The sequence below is a fragment of the Heterocephalus glaber genome, unplaced genomic scaffold (assembly GCF_053883595.1).
Source record: "Heterocephalus glaber isolate CG9 unplaced genomic scaffold, H.glaber_assembly_v1.0 deba00001729, whole genome shotgun sequence".
Taxonomy (NCBI): Eukaryota; Metazoa; Chordata; class Mammalia; order Rodentia; family Bathyergidae; genus Heterocephalus; species Heterocephalus glaber.
Genome location: NW_028258440.1, coordinates 6,242,816 through 6,262,510, shown reverse-complemented (window position 1 = coordinate 6,262,510; position 19,695 = coordinate 6,242,816). Strand labels below are relative to the sequence as shown.

The 19,695-nt window shown below is 37.7% G+C and overlaps 1 long non-coding RNA gene across 1 annotated transcript in view; it reads right to left on the bottom strand.

Annotated features, from left to right (window-relative positions):
* LOC147821577 (uncharacterized) overlaps positions 1 to 19,695 on the bottom strand; it is a 451,078-nt gene that overhangs the window by 181,780 nt on the left and 249,603 nt on the right. Inside the window, exon 4 of the long non-coding RNA XR_015446826.1 lies at positions 2,745 to 2,841. This is a non-coding gene — a long non-coding RNA (uncharacterized LOC147821577). The remainder of the gene's footprint in view (positions 1 to 2,744; positions 2,842 to 19,695) is intronic.

Sequence of the window (19,695 nt, the reverse complement as noted above, 5' to 3'; positions counted from 1 at the left end):
CTCTGCCAATCAAGCTATGAAGACTCAGAATCACTCTGAGGAGCAGATTATGATATTGTATTAGAATAATTTACTTTACTCCTCAACCTAGATAAGAAGCGAATAGCACATTGTATTGGGCATACATCTCTAATAGAGATAATGCTGTTGCCTTTGATAGCTGCATTGTATTGTATCCATGCAGCAGGCAACCTAGGCATTTTTTCTTGGCTTCCTAAGGCTGAGCTTCATTCTTAAACAAACTGACGGTAAGGAATTGCAGTAACGATTTGCCATCCCGCTTTAGCCCTCTTCTCTGCGGAAAAATATTCCTTCCTTCTACTCTTTGTTCATAGATATATTTTCCTGAATTTACATTTGTTGAATTTCATTGTTTTCACTCATTATTGCACTTCAAACTGTAGCATTCTCCAAACTTGGGATTTTGCTCACTGCATCGTCTTCCAGTTCATTAATGTAAATAATAAAGAGCCTGGTTTCTGGTGCCGTTCCCTTTCAGAGCCATATTAATAATTCATTTCCAGCTTGACAAAGTCCTTTCGGCAGCTGCTTTGTTCGAGGCTTTGCTTCTCACAGTGGCGATAGGTCAATTGTCTTATGGTGAAATTGAACCAGAGGGCCTGAGAAGGGCATTTGTATTCTCCACATGTGACTATGGGGGATTAATGGTGGTGGAGGGGAGCACTGAGTCCACTTCTAAGGCTCCCTCTGGAGACTTAGCCTCTTGTTTCCATGTTCTTTCCAAATCTGCTCTTTTTAAAAAGCATTAATTATGAAGACAACGAGCTCAGAGCCAAAGTGTAGGAGCTGAATCCCCAGTTATGCACAGGGAATGAAAAGCCTATTTGTCAGTCAAGATTTTTTTTTCTTTCTCTACCAGAGAATGCAATGGCGTAGTGAGGTCAGCTCAAGTTGCCTGGGACATGTAGTGATTTACCTTGATCCTGTGCGTAGTAGGTGCTTGGGTTTCTGCTGAATAAATGATCTAATTACAGTGTCTACCTGGGATAATTGTCCCAAGAAAAAGGACTAGTAAGGAAATACCCACCAAAACCATCACTTTTTCCCCTTTTCCATCAGGTATTCCTTTGGAATATCTAGCGAGATAAAAGTATAATACAAGAATTGAAGATTTGAAGAGCCACAGACAGGTGTGTATTAAAGAGGCAGCTGTAGACTGAAAGCCATGGGCCATATGATACCAGGTGAAAACATTCTGGAGAGACAGCAGTGGCCCTTTGGCAACAGAGCTGACAGTCAGTCATCTACAGAATACAGTGTGAGGGAGATAGATACAGGGCAGGACAAAGCTAACAGAAGCTTTACGTGATCAGGGAGCAATGTCCAGTACCAAATTATCCATGGGAAAGTCAGGCAAGGGGAATGATCCTAGCACAGCAGTCTCCAAGGAGCTGCTCTGGGACAGCAAGGCACATTGACTCTGAATATCAAACCAAAACTTAATCTGCAGATGGTTTCCCATGGCTTCTCAGTCCGGCCACATCATTCTTTTCTTCCTGAATGAATGGAAGTCCACCTGATTTTGTAGCCAGCCCATACTGCCTCTGGGTATGCTAAATAAATTTTCTTAAATAGATGAAACTGAGAATGCTATTTGCTGGAATCAGATTTATACAAACTAGAAGAGACAAAGGTACTATTCCTTGAATCATGCATGTTAAGAGAAAATAGGTGCTGGGTGGGAGTTCTAGCTCTTCAACAATAAATTCATCCTGACATTCTTGTCCCCCCCAACAGTTTCATCCAGACCTCTTATGCCCCTTCTCTTCAAAACATTCTGAGTCCTGCTGCTCTCTACTAGGTGGAAAGTATGACAGTATAACTAATTAGCTGAATTCTATTTTTTTGTAGTACTGGGAATTAAACCCAGGGAGCAATAAGCTATATCTCTGGTTACTTAAAAAAAATTCTGAGACAAGATCTTGCTAAATTGCCCAGGCTGGCCTCAAATTGTCATCCTCCTGCCTCAGTCTCTTCAATAGCTGGGATTACAGGCACAAGCCATTGTGCTAGCTTAGGTAAATGAATTTCTGCTACACAATAGGTTACACTTTCTTCAACTACAACATACTGTACTATACTGAGGAACAGTGTATTATAAGGGCTGAGTGATTGCCTGGACTTATAATCCTTGCTCTGCCATTCAGTACCTGTGTATTCTTGGGCCCCTTTATCTCTCTATTTCTTCATTTGTAAAATAGGAGTATTAAAATTAGTACCTACCCTATAGCATTGTTAAAAAGAATAAGAGTGCTGTTACCTATAAGGCCCTTAGAACTACAGTATAGTGAGGGCTACATAATTGTTGATTAAGTAAACTTAGTTTATCAAAATTGTTTTGGAAAGTTCATAGTGATCTTTAATGATGGGGTTTCAGTCACAGAAAGAAAAGGATATTTTGTTCCTCTTCATATTACATTACACGGATAACTGTCTATACTAATAAAACCCTAATAGCCTTAGAAATCTAGTCATCCAGAATAGATAACTGCTCATGACTCTCCACCTTCAATGATTCTTTTGCCATCTCGTGAATATATCCAGGACAGTAGCTACAAAAGCAAAATCTATGATTTCTATGCCTCTGCATCTCCAGACCTTTGTTTCCTGTCTACCTTTGCAAAGTTCTTGTAGGCTAAACACAAACCAGATTCAGCCCCATTAGCAGCTCTGCAGACAACATCTGAGGCTCATTGCTTGGCAACCTCCACCCTCCCACTCACCTCCCTGTTCTCTGCTGAATCAACTCATGTTTCATCCCAGCTGGCTAAGGATGTGTCAGTGGGTCATCAGCATGGGTCAGTCACTCAATCTGCAGGGCTGTGGAGGAAGGGAGAATGTAAATGAACTAGAGGTCAGTCCTGGTTTGTGTAAAGCAGGCAGTCTAACATGAAACCAAGCCCATTCTGATATGAAAAGATTTTACTCTATACATAATAAGGTTCTCAGCAGGAAGCTTGACACCAAATGGATAGCTGTAAGAAAATTTGTTTCATTTTGACCCAAAGACTAAAGAATGATGACATTGATTAGATTTAAATTGTTCTGGTTTGGAAATAAGGGAAAAGAAACCTTATAAAAAGCAGGAATCTGGTGGAGCACACTGAGAACCTGAGCTTTGGGGGTATTTTGCTGCCTCTCCCTCACAAAGGCTTGACTCAAAAAGATAAGCATAGGGCTGAATTGTTGAAATGTTGAAGACACTCATTTCGCATGAATTTTCAGTATAGAATCAAGGCTAGCCTGAAACAAAACTGAGACAACCTTTGCATCTTTACTTTGTTTCCATCCCCTTGTTGCCTATTCCCAGTACTGTCACATTGACCTCTGACTTTCTAAGAGTCTTGTGCCTTCAAAGAAGCCTATCCTTTCCCATAAATGATCCATGTACTGGCATTGAATTCTCCTCACCCTTTCTCTTTTGCTCCCCTGACCTAGCCCATATTCTATTATTTTGCAATCTGCTGTCCAAGGTATTAGCAATTTGACAAACTAAACTGTGTTAAGGTATCAAAGGCCAAAAACAAATTAGTGTGTTGTCCTTATTTATTATGGCAGAGACTGTCAGCTATCCTCCAAAATCTATTTTCTCTTTTTTTCCTCTCCTGGTAAAATAACTGAACTACATTCTTCAGCCCCCACCTCACCCCTGAAATTAGATGTAACCATGTGATTGAATTCTGACCAATGCCATGTGAGAAAATTGTAAGACGCCACCTGAAGGTCAAAAGTTTTGAGAAAAAAGTTTGACACTCCCCACCCTAGGCTTGTTCTTATCTTTCACCAGCTAAGTATAGATGCAACTGAGCTACTAGGGAATTGAAGGACTTCAAGATGAGAAAAATCTGAATCTTTAAATGACTATAGTGTGGAGAAAAACCTTGCTAACCTGAAAACCCTCACAGGATTGTTTTGTGTAAGAAATAAACTAATGTTTTGAAACATTATATATGTGGGTTTACACAGCCTAGCCTAGCACATTCTAAGACACCCAAGATACTGCATTTTTACAGACATCACTTATCTCAAAATGGTTAATCTCTAGTAACAAGAAATTTTGGGTATCACTGGTGGAAATTTGGGAGTTAGTGCTTTTTACAATACCCATTACATCATCTACAAAGACAAATCACAGATGTATCCATGTGCAGAATATTAAAAAATAGGAAACTGGGCCAAGCAGACCCATTAACTAGGGTGGGTACTGAGGGAACCTGACCAGAATGCAGAGGGAGGACCTCATCCAAGACAGTAGGAATAACCAGAGCATTGTCCATCACCTCCAACAATAGTTAGAGGGAGGAGATCCAATTGAGCAACAAAATATTCTAGATAGATTCCAATTCAGAAATCAAGCATAATGCCCGTCGTCGTCGTCGTCATCATCATCATCATCATCATCATCATCATCATCATCATCTGTCCATGTCTTGGAGCTAGAAGGGTTTCAGGAGTGAACTAAGGAAGACTCTATGGAGAGAAGATTGGCAGGAGACAGGCAAGGCTCAGGATGAAGACTTAGCCCTATAGGGGGACAAAGCTGTCAATTGGGATATCAAAGCAAAAGTCACCTAGAGAGAGTGTAGGAAAGCACTGTAATTCAGGGGTTAGATTAAATGCATAAAGCTCAGTCCTGGGTCAGTGTTCCAAGCCCCATTAAAGAGATCTGAGGTTGCTAGTATAGTTTCTGCCATTTTAAACGTTGATTTAGGAATGGAGAAAGGGCTAATCTGGGCCTAAAGTGGAGCTGGTCAATGCAAGGCACTAGGAAAGATAAAGGCAAAGGAAATGCGGGAGGAACTGACAATTTAAAGATCCAGTTTCAGCTAATGTCAGTGCTGGCCAACAAATCTTCATATTAGTGAGAAAGGCATGGCTAATGTCAAATCAGAGGAGAACAATTAAAAATGCATAACATCATCTTCATTAAGCTGGTATCATTAAAGACCAGAACTATTAGCACGTCTAAGCATGCATGACCTGTACCTCACTTTCCGGTTAGTGAGCAAATCCTCTTTGTCCTTGAAAGATTCCACCTTAGCCAGATTCAAAGAATTATCCGGCTAATATCTGGTCATGACTAGAGTTAGAACTTCATCTATTAGAAATTGCTAAAAAACAAATAGGCGTACATTTTGCAATACCGAACATTTCTGACATTGGATTGTTTATTGTACATTTATTATCTGTCTCCCTCTGAGCCTTTTCACAGCAGCTAAAGTACTCCCTCTGATGGTCTCTAGGTTTCACTCACAACTAACAGCAGAGCATTTTTCTGTTGGATTTTTTCCTCATAATGTTTCTAACAACCCCCAAAGCCAGAATCCTGACAGCATTTAGTTCAAGCTTTGATTTGGCACTTTAGGTTCCTTTTTTTGTAAAGGAAAATAAAAGAAACAAACTGTATGATCTGTATTGCACATGCAAATATATTTATGTACACATGACATATACATAATTTAGTGACTTTGTTCTCCCATGTTGTAGAAGACTTCACTTGCAGGATTCTTCACAAAATTCAAATCAATAAAAAAATACTGTGTTGCTAATCTGGAATGGGATACTATCATAAAAGAGGAATTACAATTTCCAATCATTTTAATGAGAAAGCTGGCTTCACAGTGTGATATGGATAGCAAAAGGCTAGCCCCACCACAAAAAGCCCTACAATTGTAACTATTTACATCAAAGAGGTTTTAGGAGCCAGGGAAGAACCTACAGGCATTTCTTTCTGAGCAGCCATGATTTGCAAAGACCTTGTGACCCTCTCTACCAAACTACCCTTTCCCACAGATCTGGCCTTACTTGTCATTCCTGTTTTCCATACATTTCCAGTTTATCCCAGAGCCTGCTGTTCTTTTATGACTCCTAAGATGAACCTCATAGCTTCTTCATCCTGATTTGTTCCCTTCACCCTACCACACAAAATCAGTAATAAGAAACATCATACTCCTTTCTTAATGTCACAGCAAAGCTATTGTTTTAGAATCAGTTTTTAAACACCAGTTACAAAGTAATTCTGTGCTGTAATGAAATTTCACGTTTTTTACAACATTAGAGAAATAAGGTCAGTGCAATAAATTTGTCATACAGCTAAATGTTTCTTACGCTTCTAGAAAACACTGTCCATTGTTCTGAAATCATGTCTTTGGGGGTTCACTAAAGTGCCATTCCTTTTAGGAAACTATAGGTAAGAACTGGTGGCAGTTGACATTTGGTTTTTTTACTTTACAAAAATAAAAATTAACTGAAAGAGATAAAGGATAAAGATATTAATTAATTTATCAGACTAGCTCCTTTAAACAGACCGAAAATGAGATTAGGAGGGATGGAAAATAGGATGGATGTGATTCAGTGGGAGGGGGAAGCTGAGAAAGGGTCAGAAAGGTCAGGTTCAGCTTAGAGACCACAGTGAGGCGAGGAGAAAGAGGGCAGTAGCACAAGACCTGGGGTCACTGAAGAAAAACTCTTCTTTGTTTTATACTGAAGCCCAGTTCCAACTGCAGCCCTCCCATTTGCCTAATTACAGTGATTTTCAAAAATGCACACTGGGATACACTGAACTGACATCATTTGGAAATAAGACTTAAATTTTATTCTGATAGCAATTAAATTCCCAATTACCTGGAAGCCAAACACAGTTATGCAAATTATAGATGCAGGCTGACTAATATTAGAACTCAAATACTTATCACTTCAGAACTAAGCATTTTGCCTCTCCTTTCTTTTTTTAAAGGCTGCAGTGAAATTCAGTTTAACTGCACTATGTGAGTTACAGGACTAAACTCCATTAATTTTCTGAATACAAAATGTTATTTTAGCTTATCTGAAAATTGATCTTCTCCCAAGACTATCCCCCTTAATCTTTTCTTCCCTCTACTTCTTCATAAATGTATTATCTAATTCAGTCACTATATTATTTATCATCTATTATTATTTATTAATTCACTAACACTACCATATAATTCAGCAATAGGATTTTGGCTGTAATGCTTTTCAGTACATTTGCATACTGAATAAAACTATATTGATTCTTAAGGATTTTTATGCTCTAGAAATGCTTTCTGCAGGCAAATCGGCAAACAAATTTTTATTTGGTTTCCAAAGACATTATTTTGACATGATTTCAACTGATGTCAACAAATCAAACCAAGTTCTGCAACAAATGCCTTCTTAATATGTTTTGCACTATTTGTTTTAGTTGACACCATTTATTATAATTTAACAGTGTTTCCTTCCTAGGAAAGTCCAAAATCAATAAAAAATGGTGACATATGTTTGTACTTATTTGGAAATACAAATGCAACCAAAGGGCTCTGTCAGTGTACGATTAATAGAGTACAAGATATTGTGGTTTGGGGGCATCTGATTGTCTGTCTTGTAATATGAATTTTGAAATAGCTTGGGACTCCTGCTCCTTGACTTTCGGGTTAGTATAGGATTTCATATTAAAAATAAATCACATGGATATGTGGTTTTCTATTTCAATTTGCTGCAATGCAACTTCATTAGTTCATGAAATGGGGGAGTGGGACCACATGTGGGATGGGGAAAACTATAAGCCAGAAATAAAATATTAAGACAAAGAAATGAATATATTTATAATGTTATTATTGAGAAAGATGTTGAAATTGATGTTTCTGTCTTTTCTTCTCAACTCTCATGGTGCATAGGCTGGGAATAGAAATCCCAAAGCTCAAGGTTGGGTATGGAGGTTCAACATCAAGTTCTCCTTGCAACAACCCTCCGGCCTTTTTAGATAATTTTTTTCTCCATATTGACAGTTGGGAAATATGATTAAGGATTCCAGGGAGAAGAAATACTCTGCTCTGGGTCTGACTACCAACCATTTCACAAATACATTTTCAGGATCTGCCTGTCCCTTAACCAAAGTTCAGTCCCTTGGTCTTTTTCTGTGGACCAGGTACAAATGAAATTCTATCATAGAATTATAACATCTCATGGTTCGAAGGATCTTAAAAGCCATCCAGTTCAGGGGGTCCCCAGAAACTTGTGCCAAAGCTTAATGAAATTTTGCAGGTCTGTGAAAAATATTGGCAATGTGGCAGAAAGCTAAATTTATTTAAGTACTTTGCTTCATTCTGAGATTATGTCCTTTTAATTTGGGGAGTATGACATGATTGTGTGTGAAATGGTGGTTGATTTTTCCACCTTTCTTTAGGTCATCATTATAGGGCGAAACTTCATTTGTTGCCTCATATCTCCATGAGGAGATTGCTCCACTAGACTAACACACCTGCCCCTCCACCTCCATTTACTCCTTGCCTTGAGGAGGGGAGCGAATTATTTTATTTAACAATTTCCAAACGGAAAAAAAAAAGGGTGAGCACCGTCAATTTGGCACCTCCTGAGTTTCTTGCTCTAAATCCACCTTTTCTCTGGGATGTTCACATCTCTGCCAGACAGGAAAGAGACCAGCTCCTATGAAGAAGACCTATAATTGTCCAGCTGGGCTAATGACTAAATAAGTTGACCGGGCTGAAGTATTACACGCACACTTGGCTGCAAATCTAAAGCCACAGTCTGCATTTCAGCTTGATCAATACAAAGAGTAATATTTTGTCTTCCAGGTGTCTCTCATATCTATATCTCAATTAAGAGCTAATAGCATACACTTATAGAGCATTTATTATGAACAAGGCACTGCTCAAATGTTTCACACTTGTGATGAGTATTATCACTCCCATTTTACAAGTGGGGAAACTGAGACACAGAAAGTTAAGGAATTTTCCTGAGGTCACTTTAAGGAAAAATGAAGCCTATGATGGCTACCTTTCAGTTCAGGCTCTGGGGTGAGGGGTGATTCTGGTGGACATTAAGTCCGAGTTGGCAAGATTTCCGAGAGGGCACACCTTGTCCCTCTCAGCGTAAAAACTGAAATAACCAAGGTCGATACCCACCAGTGTAAGAACTTTTATAGCCAAGGTCGCTACTGGCATACTTCCTCTACTGTGTATTTTGATATAAATGTAGACTGCCAGGAGGGCTCGCGGGAAACTAAACCAAGGACTGCTTGGAGAGAATGGGCAGCCTAGGAGCCTGAGGACTGTTATGCAGGTACACGCAGCTGAGTGAGCAGCTGAGAATAAAAGTATGTTCAGACATTTCCATGACTCTGTGTCTCTTCTTTGGGCTTCCCAATCTCAAGTAAACCTCTCCAATCTGAACTGGTGCCAACAGTCACTCAGCTAGTAAGTGGCATAATCTATATTTGGAGGATATATTTCCAATAGGTTTCAGACTCAGAGAAGGAAAGTGTTATCCACTGGTTCCAAAAACTTTACCAGGCCTCACTTGGTTAAAAACAATTAAAAGCTAAAAACCTATATCAGCACTTTAAATGTTTGATTTTGTTTTTATTTTGAATGTTCAATAACTAGTAATACAGATCCAGTACTCTATTAACAGCTGACTTATTTCAAGCATCCATGCACCCTAGAGCTCCTCTCTTCTCTCTTCTTGCTCATTATCTACTATATATCTGTGCATCCAAAGACCTATGATAGCAAGCAACACTATCAAGAGGCTGCTCATTCTTTTGAGAACTGCTCCAAGTGATAGAAAATTCTTCCTTATATCCAGCTGAAATATAATCCTATTGGTCATAAGTAGCCACATAGAACAAATTTAATCCCTCTTTGAAAACACAGCCCTACTTGAACACTTTTTCGCCCTAATTATACATCCAAAGTTCCTTATGTCATCACATCAGTAATCTGCTGCTAAAAGGACTCCAGTCTGATTATATTCCTTTAAAGGATGGTTTCTCAAATGAAAGCTCAGACTCCAACTGAAATCTGGCCAGCAATGATTAAATCAGGCCCATTCTTTTTGGTTTGGGTTCTAACTTCTATAAATATCCTCCCCCTTTCGTGACCTTTTTCAGTAATTGAATCAATTGGAAGCACATAATTGAGGAGTTTCTTATCTTAACTCTTTAATTCGAATGATTATTTAGTTCACATGTGATAAGAAGTTCAGAAAGGTTAGTCACACTCACGTATATGTATGATGCCACCTCATCCTTAGGGTCTGATTCAAATTTGCCACCAGTTCCTACATTTTTCCATGATTATTGATGTTTAATGCTGACCTGATCTGAGAATTGATCTGGCCATGCCCTTTGGTTTCCTGGAAGAGGGAAATTATTGAATGCCAGGAGAGCTTGACAGTGCCCTCAGGCCAAACTGTCACAAGCACTTTCCCTATTCATTTTGCTTATTTGGTGTGTGCCTTTGGCCACATCTATAAAATGTGAAAACATCTAGCTCACTTTGTCAATAAATCAAGCAATTCTGTGGGTAAGGATTAGCCAAATCAGTAGTTTATCAGCATGTAGAAAAATATACTAATGTAAGTGTAAAATATATGAAGGTTATAGCACTGTTAAAATGAATTTATTCATGACAGATCCTTAATGAGCTGGGGAGTAGTAAAGCTTCTCAAAGGTCAAAGGATAAGACATCTCAGTTAGGAAGAACAATTTCAAGAGATCTACAGTATTGTGCAGCATGATAACTATAGTTAAGAGCAACATATTATATAATTGAAAATTGCTAACAGAGTAGCTTTTATGTTCTTGGTACAAAAAATGATAAGAACATAATATAATGTGTGATGATTTAGATAAAAATAGTCCCCAAATAGTCTCACATGTTCAGAGGTGGGGTTTCAAAAGGCAATTGCATTAATCCACTGATGTTTCTAGCTGAACTGCTGTTGGCAGGTAGGGCCCAGAAGTGAGCAGTTTTGCTTTACCATGCCCTCCCAACATGATGTTTATGCCTTGGAGCCAGCTAGCCATGGACTGACATCTCTGAAACTATTAGCAAAATGATGCCTCTCCTCTAAGTTGGGGGTATCAACTATTTTGTCCTAGCAATAGGAAAGCTCACTAATACAATATGTATGTTAATTAGCTTGATTTAGCCACTCTACCACATAATGAATTTTACAAAACATCATGTTATACTCCATGAGTATACAAATTTGTCAATTAAAGAAAAGAATTTTAAAATATGCTTAATAAATGATTATTTAGGATTGCTCTTAAACTTTTAAGGTTAATGTCATGAAAAGCAAACATACTTGTATTCTTCAGCTTTCCCATTGTTCGTCATCATACCTGACACTCACAACTTAAAGGAGGAGAGTTTTAATTTGAATAATATTTCAAGGGGTTCAATTCATGGTCAGCTGGCTCCAAGGCAGGATTGTGATAGTGGAAAGGATGCTAGAACAAAGCTGCATAGTTCATGGCAGCCAGGAAGCAGAGCAGGAGAAGAGTGGCAGAGAGGAACGATCCAGGGACATAAATAGACTCCACGGGCATAACCACCCATCCTGATAAATTAAGAAGAGTGATCCACCAACCCCCAGAGTGGATCCCAAAACCAGTTAAATTGATGCTCCACCCTAATTGCTACAATACCCATTTCCCACAAAGTTTCTCATATTGACACAGTTCAAGGTAAAATCTTGGGGTATAAGTGAATACTGGAATGATCAATTTTGATAGGTCTTAAATTTGTATAAAACCATGAGAAGGAGTCAAAATGATTCAGAGATAGCATATGAAAATTCAGAATTGGTTCCACCACTCCCAGCCCAGAGGAAGGGGCCTCTGGGATGCCGTTCCACTGCTCCTAGTGCAGAGAAGGTGAGCCATGCAGGCACCAACAGCAAGCCTCACCATGGAAATGAGAAGACACGTAAACAAGTCTCAAAACCAGATTCCCAGATCACCTACAGCAACCCCAACAGGAAAGGAGATGGAACACTGATACTCAACCACCTGGACTCCCTGAACTGGCAACAAAAGAGGATCTGGAAAAAATGAAATCAGAAATAATTTCTCAGATAACAGCATAGATTATGCACATAGTGCAAGACATGCTTAATAAATCTAGAGAGGGCACAGATTAAAAAAAAAAATAGAGGAGCTGAGGAACATGATGGAATCCCAACATAGGAAACAATTGGAATCCATAAAACAGATACAAAAATATTTCCAGGAGATGAAAAACTCCATTGAAAGTCTACACAGCAGAATGAGCCAATGTGAGGACAGAATTTCAGATATAGAAAATAAAATTGCAATTAGTGACCAGGTAAAGAAAAATTGCTTCAAAATTGTAAGGAAATGTGAGAAATCAATCCAGCAGCTGCTAGACGATGCAAAGAAGAATAACAAAAGACTGATTAGAGTCAACAAAGAAACAGGAGAGAGTGCAGATGACATAAAAAAGAACTGTTCGCAGAAATAATGGCAGAAAACTTCCCAAGCAGGGGAAAAAAACTTGACATACAGATAAATGAGACATACAGGTGTCCAAATAGCCTTGATCCAAAACAATCTACACATAGGCATAAAATTGTTAAGATTCTGGAAACTCACCAGAAGAACAAAGTTCTACAAGCAGTTAGAGAAAAGAAACAAATCAAAGGAAAGCACATACAAAGGAAAGCCCATCAGAATCACAGCAGACTTCTCAATGCAAACCCTCAAGGCAAGAAGAGCTTGGAGTGACATATTCCAAGCCCTAAAGAACAACAGCCTCCAACCCAGATTGATGTACACTGCAAAACTATCTTTAAAAATTGATGGAAAAATAAGGTACTTTCATGACAAAGAGCACCTTAGGAACTTCATGAATACAAAATGAGCACTCCAAAAAAATTTTAGATAATATACTAGGAACAGACAATGAGGATCACAACCCCAGGAAGCACAGCAGAATGAGTCCATCAGGTGTGACAAGAACTTAAATATAAAGGGGGAGAATCCAACAAAATGAAAAAGTCATGACAAGGATAAGGCAATATGTATCAGTTATAACCATCAATGTTAATGGTCTCAATTCACCAATCAAAAGAAATAGACTGGCAGAATGGGTCAAGAAGCAAAATTCAACAATATGCTGCATACAAGAAACACACTTAATTAAAAAAAGAAACTCATAGATTGAAAGTTAAAGGGTGTAAAACAACACTCCATGTAACAGGAACCTGAAAAAAAGCAGGAGTAGCTATCCTCTTTGCAGATCAAGTGGATTTCAAACCAACACTGATTAAGAGAGACAAAGAAGGACACTACATCTGTGTAAAGCAAACAATCCAACAGGAAGAGATGACAGTCATAAATATCTATGCACCAAAAACTAATGTGCCCAACTATATAAAACAAATACTAATGGACATGAAAAGTCATATATGCACTAATACAATAGTAGTAGGAACCTCAGTACCCCACTGTCATAAATAGGTAGATCAACTAGACAAAAAATAAGTAATAAAATACTAGAATTCAACTGAACTCTTCAACAAATGAACTTAACAGATGTTTACAGAGTCTTCCACCCCACAAAATCAAAATACACATGCTTTTCAGCTGCACACAGTTGGTTCTCCAAAGTAGACCACATACGTCATAGAACATGTTTAAGTAAGTGCAAAGGAATTAAAGTTATCCACTGTATATTATCAGACCATAGTGTGATGAAATTGTAGATCCATAGCAAAAGAAACCACAAGAATTTCATAAACACCTGGAAATTGAACAACACAATTCTGAATGACCGATGGGTCACAGAGGAAATCAAAGAAGAAATTAGACAGTTCCTTCAATTAAATGACAATAACAACACAACATATCGGAATCTATGGGACACAATGAAAGCAGTCTTAAGAGGGAAAATCATAGCAGTGAATACATATATTAGGAAAACAGAGTGAGCCCAATTAAACAACCTGATGCCGAACCTCAAGCTTCTAGAAAAAAAGAGCAGGAGAAATCCAAAGCTCATACAAAGGAGGAAATTTTAAAGATCAGAGCAGAAATCAATTCAATGGAGATGAAGAGAATGATACAAAAAATTAATGAAGCCAAGAGTTGGTTCTTCAAAAGAATCAACAAACTTGACAAACCCTTACCCAACCTTATCAGAAAAAGGAAAGAAAAGGCCCAAATCCATGCAATTAGGAATGAAAAGGGTAAAATTACAACAGACCTAGCAGAAATCCAGAGGATCATCAATACCTCCTTCCAGAACCTATACGCCAATAAGATGGAAAACACAGAAGAAATGGACAGATTCCTAGATACATATGAATTACCAAAGTTGAATGAAGAAAACCTAAAAATCCTAATCAACCCAATATCAATCAATGAAATTGAAAATGTATTTAAAAACTTACAAACTAAGAAAAGCCCAAGTCCGATGGCTTCACTGCTGAATTCTACAAGACATTTAGAGAGGAACTACTGCCACTCCTGTTTAAACTCTTCAATGAAATTGAAAGGGAAGCAATACTCCCAAATTCATTCCTGGAAGCAAACATCACCTCGATCCCCAAAGCAGAGAAAGACCCAATCGAAAAGGAGAACTACAGAACAATCTCACTAATGAACATAGATGCAAAATTCCTTAATAAGATACTGGAAAATAGAATGCAGAAGATCATCAAGAAGATCATACACCCTGAATGAGTGGGATTTATCTCAGGGATGCAGGGATGGTTTAACATATGAAAATCAATAAATGTAATATGCTACATCAATAGAGCCAAGGACAAAAGCCATATGATTATCTCCATAGATGCAGAAAAAACATTTGACAAAATGCAACACGCATTTATGATAAAAACCCTACAAAAAATTAGAATAGATGGTCTCTACCTCAATCTGATAAAATCCATCTATGAAAAACCATCAGCCAATATTATACTAAATGGTCAAAAACTGAAATCCTTCACTCTAAAATCAGGAACAAGACAAGGATGTCCACTATGACCGCTCTTGTTCAATATAGTTTTGGAACCATCAGCCATGGCAATTAGACAAGAGAAAGAAATACATGGAATAAAGACAGGAAATGAAGACATCAAAACGTCATTATTTGCAGATGACATGATACTATATATATATAAGACCCCAAGAACTCCACCAAAAGTCTTCTAGACTTAATAACCAAATTCAGTAGAGTATCTGGATACAAGGTCAACACACATAAATCAATAGCTTTCCATTACACAAACAAGAGACTCACTGAGACAGAAATAGGGCAAACAATTCCTTTCACAATAGCATCCAAAAAGGTGAAATACCTAGGAATCAACCTAATAAAAGAAATCAAAGACTGCTTCTCTGAAAACTATAGCACTGTGAAAAGAGAGACTGAAGATGATATCAGAAAATGGAAAGACATCCCCTGCTCCTGGGTAGGAAGGATCAATATAGTGAAAATGGCCATAATTCCAAAACTGCTATATAGGTTCAATGCAATCCCAATTGAAATCTCAGCAGCATACTTCACAGACCTTGAAAAAACAACCCAAAATTTCATTTGGAACAAGAAGAGACTCAGAATAGCAAAAGCAATTCTGGATAACAGAAATATGGCAGGGGGTATCACAATCCCCAACTTGCAACTGTACTACAAATCTACTGTGATAAAAATAGCATGGTACTGGCAAAGAAACAGACCTGAGGACCAGTGGAACAGATTAGGAGATGCAGAAACAATTCCAGACACACTCAGCCACCTCATGTTCAACAAAGGAGCCAAACACCCTCACGGTAGGAAAGATAGCCTCTTTAATAAATAGTGCTAGAAAAATTGGGTTTCACCTTGCCAAAGATTAAAACTAGACCTATATCTCTCACCATGCACTAAACTAAAATGGAAATGGATTAAATATATAAATATTCAAACAGAAACACTGAACCAACTAGAACAGAGGTTGTGTAGAACTCTTGAAGACATTAGTGTAGGAAAAGATTTTATGAACAAAACCTCAGTTGCCTGTGAACTAGCACAAACAATCAACAAGTGGGATCTCTTCTTATTAAAAGGCTTCTGCACAGCAAGAGAAACCACCAGCAGTATGAAGAGACAACCCACAATGTGGGAAAAAAATCTTCACCTGCTCTTCCTCAGACAAAGGTCTACTATCTCGAATCTATAAAGAACTTAAAAAGATCAGACCTCCCAAATTTAAAGACCCAATTCAAAAATGGACATCTGAAATGAACAGACATTCCTCAAAGAAGTAGAAATAGCAAATAAACATATGATAAAATGTTCAACATCACTGGTCATTCAAGAGATGCAGATGAAAACAATGCTGATATTCTACCTCATCCCAGGAAGAATTTCTGCTATCTCGAAATCAACCAATAACAAATGCTGGCAGGGTTGCGGGGAAAGAGGTACCCTGCTCCACTGCTGGTGGGAGTGTAGACTGGTGCAACCATTGTGGTAATCTGTATGGCGATACCTCAAAGAACTAGGACTGGAAGTCCCATTTGACCCAGCTATTCCCTCCTCGGGATCTTCCCCCCAAAATTAAAAGAATCATTCCACAGTGATATATGTGTACTCACATATATCCACAGTGACATATGTGTTCATAGCAGCACAATTTGTAATAGCTAAAACTTGGAAACAGCCCAATTGCCCATCAACTGGAGGCTGGATGAAGAAAATGTGGGTTTTTTATCAAATGGAGTACTACTCAGCCATAAAAAATGAGAAATTAGAGACATTTATAGCTAAATGGATGGACATTGAGGCCATACTCTTAAGTGAAATAAACAGGACACACATGTGTAAATACCGAATAGTTTCTCTTGGGTGAGAAACTGAATGTGTAAATAAGGACTAAAGGGTATAATACATAATGTGAAATAGGAAGAAAAGGGGCAAAGGGAAAGGGGACATGGGAGGGGTAGGAGAAATTAAAGAAGGGAATGGAATTAACATGAAAAAAATGGACATAAAGTCTTTGTAAATAGAGAAGGATGGAGGGGTTGAAGGGAGGGCAGGGGTAGGAGGAAAAATAAGAATCAAGAGAGATTATGTAAAGGTGCAAATTTCCAATGATGAATGTCATTATATTGTATACCTAAAATGTCATCAATGAAATAAAATTTTAAAAAAAGAAAATTCAGAATTCATAATTTAATTGTACTGTGCTCCTCTGAGACGCTTTGAAACAAATACCAAACTCATCAAGGAAGCATTTTCTGATCATTACTCCATAAATACACACAATAATAATGTTATAAAGAAACAGGATAATAATGTTATTATTTGAAGCATAAAAACCAAAAGGTTAAATACCTTGTCTAAGGATAGAAAGCATGGCATTTAGAAATTAAGATACATGAAATTATCAGTCTTGACTTTTATCAATTTATAAAGACTAAATGGCCTTGGTTGCCTCAAAAATAAATCAGTTGCCATTTAGGGTTAAGTATTTGGTGTTTTTCTGATTAGTTTACAATGAAAACATGAGACACATTAAAGCATTTTGTCAATATCATCAAGAGGTTAATAGAAACCTAAGTTTTAACCAAAATGATCCCTTTTTAAAAAATAAATTCACTTTACCCAAGTTCTAATCTAGATGTTGATAAAGAAGGCCATTTACTTCTTAAAGTTTCTGAAAATGTGTTTTTATGCTGCAGTACCTTGTGTTAAGGCATAGCACTTACTGATATCACATTGATGGTATACATTCTACATATTAGTTAGACTAAGAAAAAGTAAAACTTTATGCCTAGGAACTCAACTGGGCTTAGAATAAATTATTTTCCTGGAGAAAGGTAAGACAAACAGTGGACTTATGTCAGAAGTAGGACCCACCAAAAATACCCCGCCCAAATCATGACATTAATGCTATCTAAAAAATGCCTTCTTGATAACTGTATTATTTTTAATACATTCCACTTGGTAGGGGGATGAGGTGGGGGAATGCATGGGAACACATCCCCAGTGTACTAATAGAAGTCAAAAGAAAAATAGGATTAGTCTTACATACAGCATTGATGAAAGATATTGATTTTGATCAATCGATCAACCAACAGATACTGATAGAATGTTATGATTAAAAAAATTCACCACCTCAATGTCTTTTGTGTATTTTACATGAGTTCTATTTCTAAAGCGGATTTTTTAATTCAAAGCCAAAAAAATTTTGTTGAAGTAATTTGGGGAGGAAAGGATAAAAACAATTGCAATTAGAAAGATGTTTAATCAAACTGAGTTAGAAAAATATTTTAAGAAAAATAACTTTCCCCAAAGCTTTTGCAAATAAGAAGAGGAAGACAGGATGAAGGGAGGAGAGGGGATTGGAGGAAAAAGAAGAATCAGAATATATTATGTACAGGTATAGGTATAAATGCCCTATGATGAATGTAATCATGTATATCTAAAATATACCAATAAAATTAACTTAAAAACTGAAAAATACATTTCCCTCAATTTTCTTACAATTTTCATGGCTGAACTTGCTGTGAAAAATTTACCTTTGCTTCTTTTTGAAAGTAATATGAGTTATTATATACTGCAGATACTCATATTTATCAGTCATGTGTAGTCATTAATAGACCTTTTGGATTTCAGTGCAAGTTATGTGAGACTCAAGATTTCCTCTTACCAAAAGTTTTGCCCTTTCCAACATGAGGACCATGTTCCTACAAGCAGAACTGAAGCTCACTAAGATCAACTGTCTCTCCAGAAGATCCTAAGAAAGATAACTTTCACCACAGAGAAATTTTAGGCCTTCCCCTAGCCCTACCCACTTTTCCTTCAGCTTCTCCTTGCTCCCTGCACTTCTTGAACCTGTGTTTGCCCGTTACTCAGTGGTCCCTCCTTTTCTCCTAACCTAATCATCTCCACAACATTTTCATCCTTAATGTTCCCTTCCTTCAGGGCCTTGCTCTCTGGTTTTCAAGATAAAGACAAAATATCCTATAATAAAATCCCCTAAAATGGCAATTTAGCACAGTTGTTAAGAGTTCCAGTTTCAGAGTCAGACTGACATCCATGAGAATCTGCCTTTTAGTACCTTAGAGATTTGTTATAAAGCCAATTAACCAACCTGAACTTTGGTTTTCACATTTCTAGATAGAGACAATAATACTTACCTGACATGTTTTTGGGGAGGAATAACTATAGAAAAGTAGGAAAGTGACTGATTCTTTTGATTTTAGGTTGAGTATCTGAGTTGGGTGGGAAGATGATGACATGTCTTAGTTACTTTTCTCTCAGTGCTGACACCCAAAGTTAAAAGGGGAAAAGGTTCATTTGGCTTTTAGTTCATAGAGGTTTCAGTCCATAATCGGCTGGCTCCAAGGCAGGAGGGCAGAGGGGCAACAGCTCATGGCAGCAGAAGATAGAAATGGCAACAAGAGACCTTTATAGTGTCTTTTTGCCCCTTTTATCTTATTCAGAATACTTAGGGTGGGTAACATTCATGCCCTTTATCCTAGTGCCCTCAAGCCTAGCCCCACCATGAATCAATCTAGATTTAGCCACCTCTGAAAAAGCATGAGGCTTTAGGAGGACATCTAAACACAAGCCATAACAAGACACATGGTTTATGATCCCTGGAAAACATCAATATACTCTGAATTCATAGAATTTGAGAGTAGATTTGTGGTTATAGAGTGCCGCTTGATTAATGAGTACTATGTCGTAGATAGAAATGGAAGTTCTAGTGTGCTATTGCACAGTAGAGGGAGTATCAGTAACAATAATATGCATTATACAGTAATTTTAAAAGCTTGAACAAATAATTTGGAAAGTTTTCACCATAAAGAAATGACAAATGTTCAAGGAGATAAATATGCTTATCCTGACTGGGCAG